This window comes from Tyto alba, unplaced genomic scaffold (assembly GCF_018691265.1).
Source record: "Tyto alba isolate M040663 unplaced genomic scaffold, T.alba_DEE_v4.0 Super-Scaffold_6, whole genome shotgun sequence".
In the NCBI taxonomy this organism is placed as follows: Eukaryota; Metazoa; Chordata; class Aves; order Strigiformes; family Tytonidae; genus Tyto; species Tyto alba.
The window spans coordinates 1,181,239-1,200,523 of NW_024881327.1; the positions used below are offsets into that span (position 1 = coordinate 1,181,239).

Below are 19,285 nucleotides of genomic sequence, written 5' to 3' on the forward strand. Positions count from 1 at the left end.
ACCCGTTTTCACTGCTTTCCATAGGCCTTATTGCAGCAAAAGGCATTCTTCCCTCCTGTTGTTTTATTCTCTATTTTTGGGATCCCTTTCTTCTGTCCCGTGCTAGTGCTCTGAGCACTCTCAAGAAGAGTGTAAAGAAAAAAGTTGCTCTTAGCACTGCACAGAGGGTACTGTAAAACTGGCTGCAGCTATGTGATATGATACTGCTCTGCTGCTGCTCCTCAAAGCTGAGAGTGACAGGGCCAGGGCCTTCTGTGTGTATTCAGATTTGCAAGGCTGCTCACCAAAACTTTTTCTTTTGAAATGGAGGCTTGTGTTCTGCAGAAATTCATGGGTGAACCATACATCTGTGATTTTCAGAGTGCTGCACACTGGACGGTGACCATGAATTTTGTTGTGTTTTGGTTTTAGATACCAAAAGTCTCACCGTCAGTGAATTTCCCCAGAGAATTATCCAAGGTCAGTGGTTTCTGTCCCGGACATTTTAAAAACCCCTGCTTTTTCCCCCAAAAGAGAAGTAGTTGATGCCCACTGGGAGGCAGTACGGGCCAATGGACAGGGTGTTCATGCCAGCCAGCCCCTCTCTCTGCCACTGACAGGGGACTGGAGAAGGCATCATGTTTCTATTTTACTCTTACAGCTGCCTGCCATGGTCCCTCCCCAACGGGGAGCATCATCCACTTTTTTTTTTTCTCACACACAGGCCATACAGTCTGACTCCAGCCATATCAGGTTAATACTGACTTTGGAAGTAGGACTTTTTTCAGTTTTATCCTCATTAGGAACGTGCTGAAGTTTCAAATTCTGCACTTACAGTTTTTCCTATGTAGTAAAGTGCCTAAAAAGACCTGCAGAACATAATTCTGCTCTTGCTGAATTCATACCAGCTAAGACAGAAAATTAAAACTAAACTTGCCTTTGGATTGCCTCCAGTAACATTCAAAACCACTTTTAAAAGTCTTTTACGACCTGGAGAGGGAGAGAGGGAGGGTTAAACATGAATTTTTGCCTCTCTTAGTTGCAAAATACTGTATAAACCATGATGCTTTGACTACTCAGCCAGCACTAAAACAAGATACAAACCTGACTGTTATTAGGGAGTTAATCAACCTCTGTTAGACTGATATTCTGTCATTCAAACATTTCTAACAGACTGGCAACTGTCACAATGTTTGTAACTATATGTGGACGTGTCTACCGCTTGCTGCACGGAAATAATATGTTCACTTCTCCATATACCTCCAAATAAATATCCAATGGTGTTTAAGTCATTACAGAGCCTTGCTGCTCTTGAACCAGAGGCCTACGATGACCTGGAGGTGAAGTATCCGATTACCAATCCCCTAAGCCCTGCAGTTGCCTTATTGCTGGGGATTTGGGGGATGATGTCTGGAGCAGGGTCACTGGTGGTTGTCTAAACCTCGTGCAGTCGCTCGCATCGGAGAAGCGTCAGGACCTGGATATGCCTCTTCACCCTTGCCCTGAATATTTGGCCACAATAATGCATTCTGCTTGTTTCGTTACCACAATGTTTGGAAGGAAATTCCTATAGATTTTTGTACCTATCAAGTTGAAAGTCATGTAGTACAAAGTTCCGTAATACAACAAACTGCTGTAATGCTTCACTGCACATAACACCCCGCCCCCATCTGCTCATCTGCGAGTTTTTTTTTTATGACAAAACAGGTCTCCTTTGTAAAATCTGCAAGTCAGAGGCCAACTTCTCTTTCTACTGAGTGCAGTGAGTACAAAACACAAGTGGGTTTTTTCATGTAAATAGGTTCTTTGAAATTAGCAATGGATTGTAGACCCCAAGCAATTTCACTTTCCTTAGAAGTTTCCAGATTTAACTACCAACGCTTCATTTAGTACAGTATTTCACTACATGATATACTCTAGGCTTCATGTAATGCCAGAGTTGGTCATGCTTTGATTATGGAAAGCACTGGGAAGTGCCAGCTGGCAGACAGTAACTTGCTTTCCTAAACTGAATACCCTCAACACAAGCAACACCTCTGCTCCAGTGAAAGCTTCCAGCTCCATGCACCCCCTTTTCCCATCCCTTCTGACCTCCCTTACTCCACTGCCAGCACTTCTAAGGCCATTTGCATTGAAGCAGTCATCTTCGAACAAAGCTTACGCAGTTTTCCAGATTGCTACTTTGGGTCTAAGGCGAGCTGGCCAGACACTTAGGGAAAACCCGTGAGGTGTATTAGCGCTACAGCAGATCTATTAGTGCTGCATATTGAAGTCCCGGGGTGTCCAGGTGGAATCCAAGATGCTCCCTTCCCTAGTTTGTACCTGAAAAGGTTGAAACTTAACATGTGGCTGGAAGACCCTGGCCAGATCTACCTTCACTTATGTCAGTCAGTCCCATACTCCCTCCTGACACTGGCCCCAGCACTGTGGGATTTGTGGTGAGATTCTGGAATAATGAGGTGGTTGCTGCTGGGAGCAATCCAGAAGGGCAGAGTTTGGCATACACTACGATGAAGATAAAGCTACGCCCTAAATATTTACAATGTGCGTGTATTTAACCTCAGAGTTGATAAAAAGGAGCTGAAGTACAGGGTTTTAAATTCTTCTTAATTTCTGTGATTGTTTTAAAAGTACTTTAATCAGATAAGTGGCTCTCAGTAATACTTCATACATGCTTTTGCAAATTAGACTGAGATGGGCTTAGTTTTCATTGTTTTGTGTTCATGATCTCTAGTCTTTAGTACCATTCATCCCATAATTCTCATTTATCCTTTTTTTTAAGACAGAGGTTTAGCAATGCGTGTCCTACCAAAAAATATCCTTCAGTATTTGAGGACCTGAATGGATGCTTTTAGCAGAGTACAGTTTGCCTCCTTTGCTTTTCCTGTCACTTTTATGAAGAACGTGTTATGAAGTTCCTTTCCTGTCATTACATTTAGCCCCCATACTCCTGTCATGCCTACTTAGTCAGTTTTCCTCCTGCAATATAACCTCTAGCTCCTCTTCTCTTTTCCCACACAACAGTAAGGGATCTTATTATTTTATACTGGTCTGGATTCTACCTATGTCCCGAAGACTAGAAAGGAAAAATATCTAAAAATATCTCTCTTTTTTTTTTTTTTTTTTTTTTTTTGGCTGCTCTTTCTGGTATTGAGTACCAATCAACATTTATGAACGACATTGTATTCTTAATACTGCTTTTGTCTAAAGAAATTTGACTTATTTTGGATTTGCAAGTCCTCAAAATATCCACACTCTGATAAGTGTCGACAATGCTTGACAGATTTAGATCTCATTAAAATAGTGGATGGGATGGTCTGTTATGTGGGTGTTTCATTTAAGTTTGAAGAGAATTGGAATGACTCTAAGCATGATTTTGCCATGTTAAAAGTAAAATATATATTTTAATTTTTTTATTTTTTTTTTTTTTTTGTTAAGGAACTCTCACCTGTATTTTGAGCCAGATGTAAGTACAAGTAGTCATATATCTCAGGTCCAGAAAATATCCTTTTCCAAGGTGTCATATTTCTGAGCACTTCGAACAGAAATTAACTTGCATCATTTCCTGAATCTAGGGCAGAGAAAATTGAAATAGGTTGCTGCAATTTCTGCTATGCTGAAAAAAATGAATGGTGTCAACACCCACATTTCAGATGCTGATATACTTTCCAAAAAAACTTTTAACGTATAGTAAATTAGTGGAGTTAATTCAATTAAATTGTCAGTCAGAACAAGATCCGCAGTGCATTTGAGGTACAAAATGGAACATTTTACAACTATAAATTAATTATATTTTCATAATTCTGTGGACTTTTACTGTTTAGTGATAAACCCTTGGTAGTCTGACAAATAGCTGGTAACTTGGGTATTATCAATTCAGTGTCATATCTGCTATATCGCCTATAAAACTTCAATAAGTTTGACAGCTTTTTCTCCAGGATATATTCTGTTGTGTTGTTCAAAATTAAACAAAACCTAACTACCGAAGATAATAAACAATTGTAGAGCATTGGATAAGTTCAATAACGCCAACATGCCAAGTTTGAACAAGACAAAGCCCTCTGAAGCTTCACAAACAATTAATAAAAGACACTCAAAAGCTGTTCCATAGAAAAGCGTGGACGTGCAACTGTTACTAGTCTCTAAAACAAGTGTCTTCTGCTGTTCCTTAACTCAGTCACAGGTTAAGTGGGCAAAGTACTGTTTCAGAAAGCGTCGTCTCCCTCATTTTACATAAATACGTAAAAGGTCAATTAATAATTAGTGGAAAAGTCCAGTCCGGTCGATAGGCTTATACATTAATGTTGAAATAGTAGAAACCGAGTAACATCACAGGGATGAGCTGGCCTCTGATTTTCCAGCTGGGGTCCTGGGGCGCCTGGGGACCAGGGAAGGTGTCGGCAGCAGAAAACGACGGCAAGGCTGTTGCCATTAGGCATTTAAAGTTGGCGGCGCAGAGCCTCCATCACAACTTGGTGACTGGAAGTTGAGCGTCTCAGTAGCCAGGAATCACAAAAGCGCTGCCAGGCAGCTCCGAGCTTCCTTACCGCTTCGCCCATTTCTTAAGCTGCCAGTTTGGGGTTACCAGCGGTTGCGAACCAAGGCCAGGGTGACGAGCTGCCTCTTTTCTTACCCAGCCGCTCTTGGGAGAGAAATCCTCAAACGGTAGATTATTTCTATTATGTATCATCTGACACCAAGTTGTATTGATTAGTAATTCAATGAAGTGATTCTATTATAAGGCGCATGTTTTGTGGGAATTGCTTGTGGAATTGCAGGCGATAGCAGCTGTTGGATCATAACACTGAACACATTCCAGTCTCTTACTAAATATAATCATAATGAAACGGATTTCATAAGGGGCTTAGTACAACATGCAGATGCATCATTTTGTGGAATTTTTTTCCCTTTTCTCAGGTCCAAAGTTACATACAGACATTCTTACTTGATATGAATTAAACCATTTCCAAGTTATACAGTTTTAGCTCGGGTATAAATATAGATATTGCTTTTTTTTTTTTTTTTTTTGAGTATATTTTCCATCCTTTCCCCAAACTGAAAGTTAAACAAACAAAAAAAAACCACACCAAACCCAAAACAAAAAAAAAAAACCCAAAACAACCCCAAAAAACATCAAACCCAAAACCCAACAGATTCAAGAGAAAAAATTCCTAGACCTGTCAAAAAGACTTTGAAATAAAGGTGAAGAACTGTAATAAAGTCATCATCTTGTCAAGCTGAACTCCATTGCCTTTTAGTCACCTGTGACAAGTAATAGTGACAATGGCAGGATCTCATCCATCTTCAAATACTGTGGGTTTCCAGATCTCTCAATTCACTGACATTTGACCCCCTTTTTCTAATGTATAACTGCAATGACTTAAAAACTAGTTGGCTGAGTATCCCAATTAAACAAAAAATATTCTAAAATTCCCAGGTGCATACAATTATCACAAAGAATATCTCTAGATTGTACTTTTGTTTTAATACTGTCTTAACTAAATCTTTGTTCTGAGTAACTTGATCAAACTCGAGGACATTCTTTAGGTTTAAAAGTTAGAGTTTACAGAGTAAGTGGGAAAAGATTAATTTAGAGTTTTGTCCTTAAAAAAAAATCAATATATTTCACTGATTGCAGCCTGAAGAGCATGCTCATAGAACAGAAGACTATTCCAATTAACATTATTTCAAATTAAACTGTAGAACTGCTGCTTTATTCTTATTCCCATTTACTGACCCTTTGAGTAATGAAAGCTGCTCCTGTATACCTTAGGCCAAAGTAAAGTTTATTCTATTCCTCATTTACTATCAACAATTTTGACATATTTGTATATATCTAAAAATGAACACAACATCTGTGTAATTAATTGATCCCCCCCTCTGTAATGGTGCTTCGGGACAAAGTAGAAGCAAGGGGAAAACTTCATTGTCTGTTAAAGCATGGTGGCCCACAGAAGGGCTTTTGTAGACTCTTGGCTAACTGCTTGAAAAACCTGGTTGACTTCTTAATAACCTACAAGACACAGGAAGCTAAAACATGTCTTCAGTACATTTTAGATTTAAATAAACAGATTTATAATATGAAAAAAATTAATTTAACAATTTGCCTTTCTGTCAGGCTTATATCCAAATGCTCTCTTTGAACTTGCCCTGCTTTGGTGTCGGGGTTGATTAGCAGAAAGAAGGAGATAGAGGCACTGTTCCTTGTAACATTTAGGTAAATTCTGATACTCTCTGGCGTGTATCTAGGCCACATCTAATTAATCCCAGAATATTCCATCACTGCTGGATTACCTCTGTCAGCTTCTCCCACAGAAACCTGGCAGCAAAGTTTTTTACCTTAGGTGAGGAATTTCCCTTTCCTAAAGGCAAATAGGAGTGTTTTTTTCATCATCTAACTACCTACATAATGTTTAAGCAACAATTTACACAGCCCTTAGGATATAAAGTATTTAGTAGCGGTGAATACCTTCACTTGAAATTAGTGGAATGTAACCACTGATTTAAGCAGAGCCAGGGTTTCACCCCGGTTTGTTTTTAGGATAAAATTACCAGCTATGGCCTTCTCAACTCTAAATTTGATGCTATTCAAAAGAATAACATATTTTTTATTTTTCTAAGCCAAATACAAACACAATGTGTTTAATCAAACTAAGGTCAGAAAATAGAGAATGTCTGCAAAATAAGAATTGCACCTACAAGCCTAATGCAGATCAGGAGACGTTAAGGTGCTAAATTGTATTTGTGGACTTTAAACTGCAGTCTGTAGTCTTCCATGGCCGCTGCTAAAATTACATAAGCAGCTTTCAAAGACACTCGTCACCTTGGGGAGGTGCTTAAATCAAGATGAGCTGTCACTGTGGAGCCATGGATACACAACTGGTGACCACTAAAAAACAATGCAGCACACTTACTAAACTAAAAATACACCGCATCCATGTTCTGTGTATCAGAATAGTGATTCACAGAATCACAGTACTAAAAATAGAGCATTAATTAGCAACACTAAATTTACATGCAGCTATGCAAGGTGCTGGGTGACTCAAGCAGTACCATGTTTGCATTCTGAGCGTAAAGTATCGTGACTTTTTACATCAATCTGCGTACTAGATAAAGCATGTTTGTAGTGCAAAGTCAGATGATTTATTTTGTACCTGATGATAAAATACTAGATGACAAGACAACTTACTACTTGCAGAACAAGAAATACCTGTTATTGGAGATCTATTAATATGCACTTAAAGTATAGGCCAAGAACAGCACAGGTATTTTTATAGTGGGAGAGGTATGTTTTTTAACCCCACCCTCAGCTTTTCAAATTATATCATTACAATCTCCTTTAATTAAACATCAAAAGGATTTTCACTTCATTTGGTAGAGCACTGTTGTCAAAATCCTCATTTAAATGCTTCTACCGATACCTTCAGAATTATGTAATATTACAAATGTAAATAAGATGCAGATTTTTTGCATAATTTTTTCCTTTCCTATGTGAGTTGATTACTAAAGCAGGAAACGTTATTCATAAATGCTTGATACCAACACATTAAAAAAAAAATCCATATTGAAAAACTTTCTTTTTTTTTTTTTTTTTTTTAATTTCATTTGAGAAATAGTCAAATCAGTACCAACCATGAGTTTTGCCTGAGTTAAGATTTACTTGCCCTTCAAATGTACGGTCGTGGGTCAGCTGATAGCTGCATTAACATGCCTCACATCTACATACTGTGCTTGAGAAGTCATCTTATATTTTAGCTCACATTAGAAGCAGGAAAGCAGATTTTCTTAGATGTAGAATGAGTGCACCTGCAACAAAAGTACATATAGATGTATTGCATCTGTGAAAGTTGTGAAATGCTGTTAAAGTGCCAAATCCCACTGTCCTGCGCTTAATGTTTTAGGATGAACCCACAGATAACTAATAAAGTAATGTCATTTTGACAGGTAAAAAATGCACACAGGCTGGCAATGTGGTAGTGATAATGTTCCAAGTTAGTGTAAGCCACCACAGTTCACACTGCTCTTTCACCAAGGTTCCCACGATACCAGACTTCACCCTAGGAGAGGGACTCTCATCTTTTTTATCGTGGCCCATGTTTCTGGCTGTATCCCAGAGCCCTCCGAGGACATGCAGCAACAGCGTGCGCTAAGGCAGGTAGGCTGGATTTTGGTCACTCAGCTCAATTCAGAAGTGAGGGATGAACTAGATTTGTGCAAGTAGTTCTAACAGTGACGGGCTTTCTGATGCTATGCATCAAGTAAGATACCGAAATAAGCTTGATGTTGTGGGACAGAGAACAGCTACTGAGAGCTTATAGCATATTTGTCCTTTTGGGTTAGGGATGTTACCCCTTTGTGTGCTTTGTGTCACACAGTTCAAACACTGTACAAACTGTGTTTTGGTGGTGGTAGCAGTATGAAGACACCAAAATGCTCTCTAACCTTGTCATTCTCCGTCATGTACAATGCCCACCGGGCTACTAAATTTTCACCACTTTTTTCTGACAAGCCTCTCAAATTCATCAGCATCAACTAGCTGAGCAGGTTGTAGACTGTTAGTGTAAGTTACAGTTGTTGGAGTTATCTGTAGTCTTCATATCAGCTTGAGGAGACAGAGAGGTGGGCACTGAAGAAGGGAGTTATTTGTGTGGTTTATATGGGCTCTAAACTTGGAGTGTTACTGACCTGTACACAGCAGAGAAACACAAAGTTGTTATTCTAAAAGTGTATTAGTCACATTAACTTAAAAGTTCTCTACATTCAAGAATCTGGATTTTAGACCATCAGGCATAATTTTCCATGTAATACTTACAGAAGTTAATTAAACACGTAGTTATTGCTTTGCAATCCAGATAGAGATGCACTATTAGTTTAGGCAGGAGTGATCAATGACTTGCACTCTCTTAAATAGTAAGTGCATATAGTACATGTAAAATGCATGCAATTATCTTAAAAAGAGCTTTAAAGTTTTTATGAATGGCTGTAAAACTTGAAATGTTGTTTAAAAAATAGAATAGTTCATTGTACGCCTCCCAGAATTTGCTTCATCTGATAACAGTGTCCTCTCTGACCTTACACCAAATCGTTCCTTTCCTGCTACTGTCCTTTTGTTAGTCTGTCATTCTTTTCTCTCCCTCAAAAAAAAAAAAAAAGATTAAAAAAAAAGATTTTTTTATACAATATAAGTTCCCCATCAGGATCCAACACTGATACCAGGATTTCCAGTTTCCTGGTCAATTATCTGGGTAGAGTTAAATGATTGTCTCCATTCAATTACCCACAGTAATCTCCACTACTAAGGCAAGTGTTTCACCCTGCAGCACAGTGTATGGAGAGGACCAGCGATAGCATCTACACTCACTACATAGACTAAGAAAAAGCCAGACCTTTTTTAAAGCTTCTGCTGTCACAGCCTTCTCCCTGCTACTTGCATGCGTGGGAGAAACTTCTCACAGTGATCACACAAGCCTCCAGCACTTTAGGGTAATACCAGTCTGTCGCTGATGAATCCTGAGACCTGGCATAAAAGACAAAGAATAGGCAAGTGCATTCAGTAAATGACTGTCGTGGTTCAAGAACTTCTGATGGGCAAAGTCCTTAACAAGCACCTTGACCCTCCCCAAGTTTATTGCTGTGAGGTTCCTCACCTTTGCACGACAGCACATGCCTTTGTTACAACAGTCCTTGTATTAAACGTGCCGACACCTGGACTCTAAAAAAGTGGCAGAAATCAAGACGACAAATTTTCATGAAGTTGAACACACCCAACTTTCCACCAAGAATAAACTCAGGAGTTCTGGGGACGATCATCCTGAGGAGTTTTGTACTGAGGTAAAAAAGATGGTGTTTTTTTTGTTTATTTTGACATAATAAAGATCTGGTGTCCATTGCTGATTATCCCACATGTGAAGCACTGTCCCATCCACCTTTTTAAATAAAGTTGCATAGTTAGAGAACAGCATTATGTAAATCGATCTGTACAGAAATGCTTAGCAGTTGCATCTGTTTTGCTTCACTCTCCTGTGATATCGTGTTTCAAATTCAATACATTATTTTATGTACCCTGCTGACAGTGTTTATTTTTATGACCATGAAACTCTCAGTGCTTGTCTATTCTTCCTCCATGCTGACATTGCTCTGAACATGGTGCGCAGTTACTGAAGTAATGAAAATGAAATAAGAGCAATCTTAGAAATGAGTCTGCTTAACATCAGGACAGAGATTCGCTTGCCTTCTGGTTTTGAAATTTCAGCATGCAAAATGCAAAAGGATCCTAGGAGCCCTGCAGGCTTGGCAAAGGAGTACAAAGTTTGGGTACCGTCATGCTGACCTGGTTCAGCTTTTTATCTTTCTCTTCTGTCTTTTTCTTTGCACGCTGTCTGTTGTGTATCTTCGTCCTGTGTTTGCTCAGTGCCTGTCACAGACTAGTCCAGTCTGTTACTGGAGTGCCTACAGGATGGTGCCTCTTAATCCTGGAAGAAGTTGAGACCTCAAACACAGACATGCATGCACATACAGCCTACTCACCCAGGAGTTTCAATGCGTTTTCTATAGATACAAAAATCCTGCAGTAATTTGAAAAGGTGTATCTGCACTAATTAGTCAGTATTGTTTGCATGCCGACTCTTTCGTCATCGCCTCTGACTGCTGCCCCCCCGAGTTTTAACATTCATATAATCCTGCTTCTTTGAGGACACATTTGAAAATGAGTTTCAAACTCACAATCCATCTCTAAATCAGTAATAAATCCTGTGACAATTTTTGTTTTCAGAGAACCAGCTTGCGTAGCACTAATGGAAGCTGTGACTTGCTAAATTTCTTAATTCCCTAAGACCCCTGAGGCTGAAATACCTGCAGCTGTTTGGTACCATTGACTGTGTATTTCATCTCTGAAAATGTAAGTACCTTTTGTGCATCAAATACTATATACTACTTTTTCTGGTTGTATTTTAATAAGCTTTCATCACTACTTTTACCCAATCATTCTTAAGGTCCACAGGCCAGATGCTGAGCATGTATAAATCATGCAGCTCCAAATACATCAAAGAAACTACATTCATTTGTCCCAGGATTTGGCTTTCCGCTTCCAGTTTTACCAGACTTTTCTTCAACTAATCTTGCAAATGCCTTAACCACATCCACTTCCTACTGTACCCCTCTCAATCCCTTTCAATTACCTCCTTCTTAACATATAACCCCTCTATAATTCTTTCCTTTTAAATCCTTTTAAATCCTATTTCCCCCCCCCCTTTTTTTTTTTTTTTTTTTTTAAATTAGTTAATTGTTAGAAGCATTTGTAACTCTTTGAAATTGTACTTCTGAATTCATTGTGGTATGTTGACTCTGAGGGCTAAAGTTTCTAAGCAGCTTTCAGAATAATGAGATTTGTGTGCATGACTCCCTTGCACTGCTTTAAAGATTTACTCTTTAGAGTTAAAAGATCTTCAAGAAATCAGTTTCTTTGTGCTGCTGGCTTGTAAACACTGCTCAGAGCGTGCATCTTTTACAGCACAGTTACCCTTTTCTCTGCTGACTTACTTGCTATGCTTGAGGAGCTTGGAAACATCTACCCTTAGCACACAACTTTATAACCTAAGGATGTGTCATTCTTAGCAGCAGCTGGTAACACTCTGCAGTTTTTGTCCAATTTGCCTCCAGTCTGCAGTTAGCATTTGTATACATAAAATATTTGCATTCCTTTAACAGGTGACTCATTCTTTTTTGTTGCCTGACCAGCATTTCCACTGGTAAGTGGCAACAACCCGTAGATATCTTATGTAAAGTATAGGTGACATTAACTTGTAGACAGATATCTTATGTAAAGTTTCAGTCCGATCCACAAAGGTAGACTCATGTGCCACGTTTTTTACATTAGCAATGCCTGAAATGTTAATCTAAAACGCCTGGGTTTTGCAGGCTGGCTTGGTTCCTGACATTTCATAGACTGTTATACTTTGTATTATTATTTCACATAAAGTTTCATGACCAGTAAGCCTATCTAGCATCTGATTACTGCCTGCAGCACGCTCTGCCTGGCAACGTGGGTTGGGTTTGCCGACCCTAGGCCCGGGTGCCTCTGTTCTCTCTCACAGCGATGCTGTAGCGCAGGCACGCCAGCGTGTGCCAGACAAGGTGGGTTGGCTTTGCTGATCCTGCCGGTTGGTCCTGGAATATTTTCCCCGCCTGAGGTGAGGCTGGCACACCTGCTGCTCTGTGTGCTCTCCCCAGGGGCTGCAGGACAGCTGGCATCCCGAAACCCAAGGCGAGCGCTCCCCGATGTGAGCCAGGGTGCAGGCACGTACCGTTGATTTCTCTCCCCCCTCCTTCGCCTGCCTCCCCTGGCATAACTAAACCACCTCTCATCCTGCTCTATTCTGCAGAGCTAATCACAGCACGTGCTGAAGCACTTTGCATCCCCAAAAAGCATATTATTCTAATGCTTCCTCCATATACCACATTTTGAGTTCCAAGTATTTGCCTCGTTGGCAGCTTTTTGGTTAACTAGCTGATTCCATTAATAATGAGCTATGTGAAACACTTAGAAATAATTGGAGAATAAGAATGTTATGCAAGTCTCCCGGAAGGGAGGGAGGGAAAAAAAAAAAAGAAAAGCACTATCCAGTATATGTATAGGTTTTCACCCGTGTCCTCACTTGCCCTGTCTGTTCCTCAGGGATTATGGGATAGTGACTTTATGATGACCCTGTTAGCATAAAGTTGCACATATACCTAAGTCATCATTTGATGACCAAGATACTAAGGCTTGTGCTAGGTCTGTTCTTCACACTGCCTGAAGCCATCTAAGTGCATTGGCTTTCCCATAATTAAGGCTGTAATACCCACTGATTGGATTCAAGTGTTCACTGAAGAAAAAAAAAAAAAATTAAACTGGTAGCTGCAGACTTCTTAAAGACTCTGGAAATGTTAGGGTTACAAGAATAACATGCATTACAGGTAGACATGAAAAACTGAATGACAGGTAGAAAGATAAACCATAAAAGAAAAGTTAAGACTTGAGTATTTCCACATGTTAAGGTGTTCAGAAGGCTTCATTCTTATTGATGCTCTATTTCTTCCTTGTAAAACCTATGCTTTTATATTTATTTTTTAAATCCTTAGCTTCTCAGTAATACAACTTTAACACCAAACATGTTTTGTAGGTATTTCAAAGTTTTACTGTTTTGGAGAAAAAGTTTCCTGCGTTTGCAATCACCTACTTGCTTAGCATGCACTGGGAGCCGCGGAGGCTGCAGAACTGAGGATATGGCTGAATCCTCAATGCACACTCCCATCCAGCACCTTTTAGTTCATCCTCTTTAAATACAGAGGGATGGGGTGGGTGGATGTGTGTGTGTGTCTTTTTTTGCTGCATTTTGCTGCCCAGTGATGTTACTTGGCGTAGCTGCTTTAGGAGAGGTGAAGGAAAGGCGACCAGAGTCAGGCTTTTGTTCTTTGGCTAGAGCAGCGTTTCAGGTCAGCGCGCCGGGCTGTGTTTGTGCTTGTGCATTCAGCCTCTTCCCTGTATTAACCCCAGAAGCCTTAATATACCTTGGGGTGGGGAAGAAGTTTTTCTTCTCAAAATAGTTATAATCAGACATAGTTTATACGGGTTTAAGGAAGCATTACACTAATGCTTTAAGCATGCAAGACTGAACTGCAATCATATACAGCCTTAAGCATGACAGGCTGCATGAAAAATTGTAATTCTTTAAAAAGCTTTCCAACCAGAGGGTGATCCTGCCTGGATCTGATAAATGGACTCAACAGTTCCCACAAATTCAGCCTGCCATAAGCAGGACTAAGCTGTCTCTCATGACCCCAAATCTGGTACTGTACCAGCGTTGCTGAAAGCAGCATGCCGTGTTTTACATCTGCCCTGCCAAGCGCTGGGGGCTGCCGAAAAGAAGCCAGGGGCAAGATATTTTTCTCCTTTTTGATGCCAGCTCTTGCAACTCTGGGGCTTTTTCTGTAAGGCCTCAGTCCTTGCAGCTTTATAAATAACTTCTAGCTGTGACATCTAAAGAAAAATGCAATCTGCCCATCCTCACTCCTCAAGCCCTATCACCTTCCACTCCCCTTAAAAAACTCACTGAAAACTCAAGTAGCCCTGAAGTCAATACAAACACATTAAAAAAACCCCCACATTATGAGGTAAAGTGGTGAATATTGGATGCTTGCCACTAGTAAACCATTTTGTCTTTCCAGCTTCAGACTGTGCCTCTTCCTCTTTCTTTGAGGGTAAAGCTTCCCAGGGTTTCTAAAGGTCTCTAGTGACCTTTTCTGGACTTGGCCGGCTTTTTCAGCAGGGAGCACTTCTGTTGCTATGGCAGTGGGAGCCAGGGCCCCTGCTCCAGTTGAAAGGTTTGGGGACTTTCTTCTGAGGCATCGCTGCTACAAGACAGCAATTAGATGAAGCTTTCAGGTATCGCAAGGATATATATATATATATATATATATATATATATATATATGCGCTGCCTGGGTTATCTGACACAGCATCCTCAGCATCCTTTGCTGCACATAGGTAGCTATGTGGTTTATGGAGTAAATTACTTTTTTGTGAATTTGGTACCTCCAAAGGTCCATTTTGGGAGCGCTTGTACAGTTAACTTCACTGCGGCCTGAGAGCATGTGCTTCAGCAGGGAGGGTGGTAGCACAACCCGCACAGGGAGTTAGATCCTGTTGGAGATAAGCCAAATGCCAATAGACATTCTCCTTATAAACTGTATTTCATTAAGAAGCAGTGGAGTCCTTGCCCAAACCATGTGAGGGGCTGCAGTTCACAGTCAGACTCACAAACTGCCCGGCACCATGGAGCCCAAAGTGCCTTTGCTGGGGTTTGGCTTTACTGATGGGAACGTCTCTATGCAAGTAAGCTCATATTTGGTCCTTGCACACAGCTGTTGCCATTACAATCAATAAAGCTTAAAGAAAGGCCCGCAATACAGTTTTGGGACCAGAAGCACGCCTAGGACAGCGGCACAGAACTCCCTTGTGCCAGTTCACTCTGATCACAAGATCACAAGCCCGACCAAGATACTGGGAGCCTGCCCGCAGGCTATGACTCAACTGGGATCTTCCTATTCTTTCTTACTCCCTGCCATTTCCTCCCCTCACTTGTCATTATCTCTGCATGATCTTTGGAAAAGTAAATGCCATGGGGACCATCTGATCAATGAAAAAATGATTTTTTTTTTTTTTTTTTTTTTGAGAACCAGAGAGAAAGAAGACTAAGATCCCTTCTTAATTAAAATGTTCCTGTTTGGTGTATGGCCTCAGACCACTAAACTACACTAAACTAACAAAGAGGTTAGATTTTCTACCTTGCTTAAAAGCAGAACACTTACGAGCTTATGTTAGTCCTCTCCAGAAAAGCAAATAAATACTATGATCTATTAAACAAAACAAAAATTCTAAAAAACTCCACCAGAAACTAAACATGCCTTACATGCCATATGCTATAAAAACTCAGATCTAAATCACTACTGCTTTTGTAAGAATATAAAGTCAAAGATACCAACCATTCAAAATCTAATCCTTCTCCTTAAAAAAAAAAAAAAATACTTAGCACACAAATGAAAACCTTAGTTAAAAACAAAGCTGTAAGCTTTAAATGTATACACATACTGGTAAAAAAATAGTCTCAAACTGCTGATAAATTGTCTGTAAATTGCTGCTCTTCTGGGTAAATATTTTATGATATACTGTTGTCTATTCATCTGAAATGCAAACTGCTTTCTTTATTACTGATATAACACTTATGATTTTTTTTTTTTTAAAAATGAGCTGCCGTGTTTGCATATGTGCTCAGACACCAAGTGAAGAATATTGTGGCAGGCAAATAATAGAAAAAAAGTTTAGTTTGCCCTGCTTCTAACATGTGCTTTAGAAGGGACTTCACCCTAAATTTACTTTGATGGAAGTAAATTTCCCTCTCAGGGGAACTGAAAAATGTTACAGACCTTATTCACGGCTAGACTTTCTTTAATTTCATCATATATGCATTCCCAAGAATCACCACAGCTTTAGCTTTTTAAGAGTAAGACAGCTGAAGATTATGTCAGTAATGGGTCAGATGAAAGACTGATACAGGAGACAGATATTTTTGCATGGAACAAAAGTTCAGCAACAGCCCTAGTACCACAAGTAGCTAGCACAAAGGACGTGAAATTTCTGGGTTTTGTTTTTCATTTACTGTAAGTTGGAATGTGATAGCTCCTAAACTAACACATGCTCTTCTAGTACTTTGAGTTTCTTGTTGCAGAAGCTATGCCAGAAAGAGGGAAGAGGCAGGATGCAGTACTCAAAGCTTTTAACAAAGTATTAAACTCTCTTCTAATTACACATACGCACAAAATTATATGAGGAATGTTAGCTAGCCTGCCACACAGCACCACATTTCACTAGATATTCTACCAGGTAATACGTGTAGAGCTATAGGATGGGAAAAAGGTAGCTTACCTAGGCCATGCCATGCTTCCTATCAGCCTAAGAGACTGCTGGTATTGCCTATACTGCAAAAAAAATGTCTTCTCCTTATCTTACCAGAAACAGCAATGAGCACAGGAATGACACACATAGCACCGGGCATGCTGACAGCCAGGTAGGACGGGGAGCAATGCCATTTTGCCTTTGCTTGGCAAGGCGCACGTTTCACCATCAGCCCTGCCAAGCGGCCAGCAAGCAGATATGCCGGGCCGTAGCTTCTTGAGCTAGAGCCTTGAAAAAGCAGTTTAGAGGTCCTAAAAGGGCAGAGGCGCACATCTTCGTTTTGTAGCATGCTGCTTAGAGGAAATAAATTTAAACCAGTAAATGCAGCTTGACATAAACTTTTATAGTCCCAAGTCCGTGGTTATTTTCAGACCCGTGTGCCAGTCAGTCAGTGTCTCTTGCTGTTACCACATTCATAAGCTCTCAGTAGCAAAAGCATCTGCATTCTCAGTGGACCACATTGCAATTTTGTCACACTTTCCCTTCCCATCCGAGCCGCTATTTCAGAAACAGTTAAATAGACAGTTATTGCTCTCAGGTCTAAGCAACAACTGCAAATGACTTCATGAGTTCCTCCATGGTACTGACGTTTGACTTGCCAACATCAAATAGTTCACTCACTGACCTGATTTTGGGTTGGTGTGGTCTCCTTTCAGTTGCGTGTCCCAGTGCTCAGAGAGTCAGGGTTATATTTTCTTAGAAGGATGCAAATAGAGGCTTCTTGGCATGAAGGTGGTGGAGCCATAGCTGGTCACTAATCAGGAGGTAAAGCCAGGAGCCCCTGAAGCAAAACAGCTCAAAAAAAATTCACTGACAGTGAATTCGTAAAGGCTTTATATAACCTATATGGTCTGTTGCTGTATGGGATTGCTTAGGTGGCAGCAGTTCCTCCTGACTGCATCCTCCTGTGCTGGTGGTGCTGCTGGTGCCAGCACGGACCCTCCTGAGTCACCTGAAGTGCGTGGGGTGGCCTAAGGACACACTCTGGGGGGACGCCCACCGATGACTGGCTTCCTGCCCTCAATGTGGGCTCTGGGAAGTGCCAAGAAGACAAGGATAACCAAGCAATCCAGACACAGTGCCCATATTCTTGTCTAGTTCAGGAGGTAGCTACTCGTTGGCACAGGGCTGCAAGTTATTAGCTTGCAAGGTACTACTGTTGGGGTTAGTCCCTGGCTGTGCTATCCCAGCTCCTCCCAATTGTCTGTCTGACTGCCTGCCAGGAGCTCCTTTCCCTCTACTTGCCAGTTTTGCTTTCCCCTGCCAGAAAGAAAGTTTACCCTGGCATTTCTTTAAAGTAGAAGCTTATTAGTTCTAAATCAGGAGACACGTTCAACTAAGACAGTGGTGATGTCACTTAATCACTTAGGCAGAAGAAAAAAAAAATATTAAAAACAAAATTCCTGATTTTTCATCCCCCACCCCATCTCAAAAGCCCCCCAAAAAATCTAGTTAGAATAATCCAAATGCATACACCCCACCACTCTTCTCTGCATCTACCCCCTAAGGCCTCCAGTGGAAAAGGTCACTACAACCCACCTTCAAAACCAAGGAGGAGACCCTTCTGCTGAGCAGGAGTGCACAAATACGTCTCCTTCCCACCCGTCTGGGTCAGATTGTTGACCAGAGCTCGTAACATTACCAGCTGGGCAGACAGGCAACTCGTCTCTGACCGGTGCAGGGAATTACCCGTCAGAGAAGCAGGGATGTAAGTGCCACCGTTGAGCCACCAGGCAGCTAACGCACAGAGCTGGTGCTCTCACAGGCCGTCCATGGTGGAAATTCAGGCCGCGGGTGGCTGCACTCCACAAGTGCTTCTGAACGCTGCTGCTCCCGTGGAGCTGCATCTGCAGGCTGAGGGCTTGCAGCTGCTGCTGGCCTCCTCTGCCAGGGCAGACCCCTCCAGCAGAAGGAGCTGCCCAGCCATGAGGATCACAAACCACCTTCCCCCTTCCCCATCCACGGGCATCATCGCAGGGGAGGGAAGGAGGCGAGGACTAGGAGCCAGTCTTGGACGTTCTTCTGCTTCCAGACTGGCAGGAATACGTGCGGCAACATCTCAGCCTTGAAGTAAGAGAAGGGTCAAAGTAGAAACCCACTTAGCCTCGTTGTCCCTCTTCCCATGCCGAAATACTTTGTTCTGAGTTGATAAACGTGCACCAGTAACAACTGTCCATCACTGGTTGCAGGGACAAGCCGCTCATTTCAGAAGATACAGTCCAATCAACTTCCTTTTTCTTCCTGCTCCAAGTCTTATTACTCTCCTAATATGTCCTTACCTGCAAAAGCTCTTTAAAGCTTTTTTCCTTGAAGGTTTGCATCTGATGTTATCAGAGGTAATTAGCTAACTGATACACAATTCACATAAGGTGCTCTGGTTTCTTTATACACAGTGCTTTCCCCAGGCTGCAAATTTTAAATGATGTAAATGGGAGAATCCTCTGCTGTTTTACTGTTTAACTTTAGGCTATGTTAAAACTAATGCCTAATTGTTTTTGATGTACCTAAAGCACTTTATTGTTCTTCTAATAATAATTTTTCTTTGTTCTTAGTTGTTCCCTTGCCAAGGGTAGTGCCTGTAATGTTAATGACTCTAGCCTCGTTAGGGACTTGATAGGGGTTTTTGTTATTCATAGAATCACCCTCACTTGTATTTTGTTTTGTTGTGATAATCACCATTTCAGTTTATCATAATTTTGGAAAGGTATTTACCAAGGTTTATTCAGTAGAACTGCCTATAAGGAATTAGTCCCAAACAGTTTAGGTGGAAAGTTTAGGTAGAAAATAACAGGTTTTCTTTTTTTTTCCAGCTGG

The 19,285-nt window shown here is 40.8% G+C and overlaps 1 long non-coding RNA gene across 1 annotated transcript; it reads right to left on the minus strand.

The window, feature by feature from the left end:
- Positions 1-829: 829 nt before the first annotated feature.
- Positions 830-17,373, minus strand: LOC116959422. Its single transcript, XR_004405831.1, has 4 exons — positions 17,097-17,373; positions 9,366-9,496; positions 3,428-3,550; positions 830-969 (listed from the first exon to the last, which is right to left on the minus strand). It is a non-coding gene; the product is annotated as an uncharacterized LOC116959422 (long non-coding RNA).
- Positions 17,374-19,285: the final 1,912 nt, after the last annotated feature.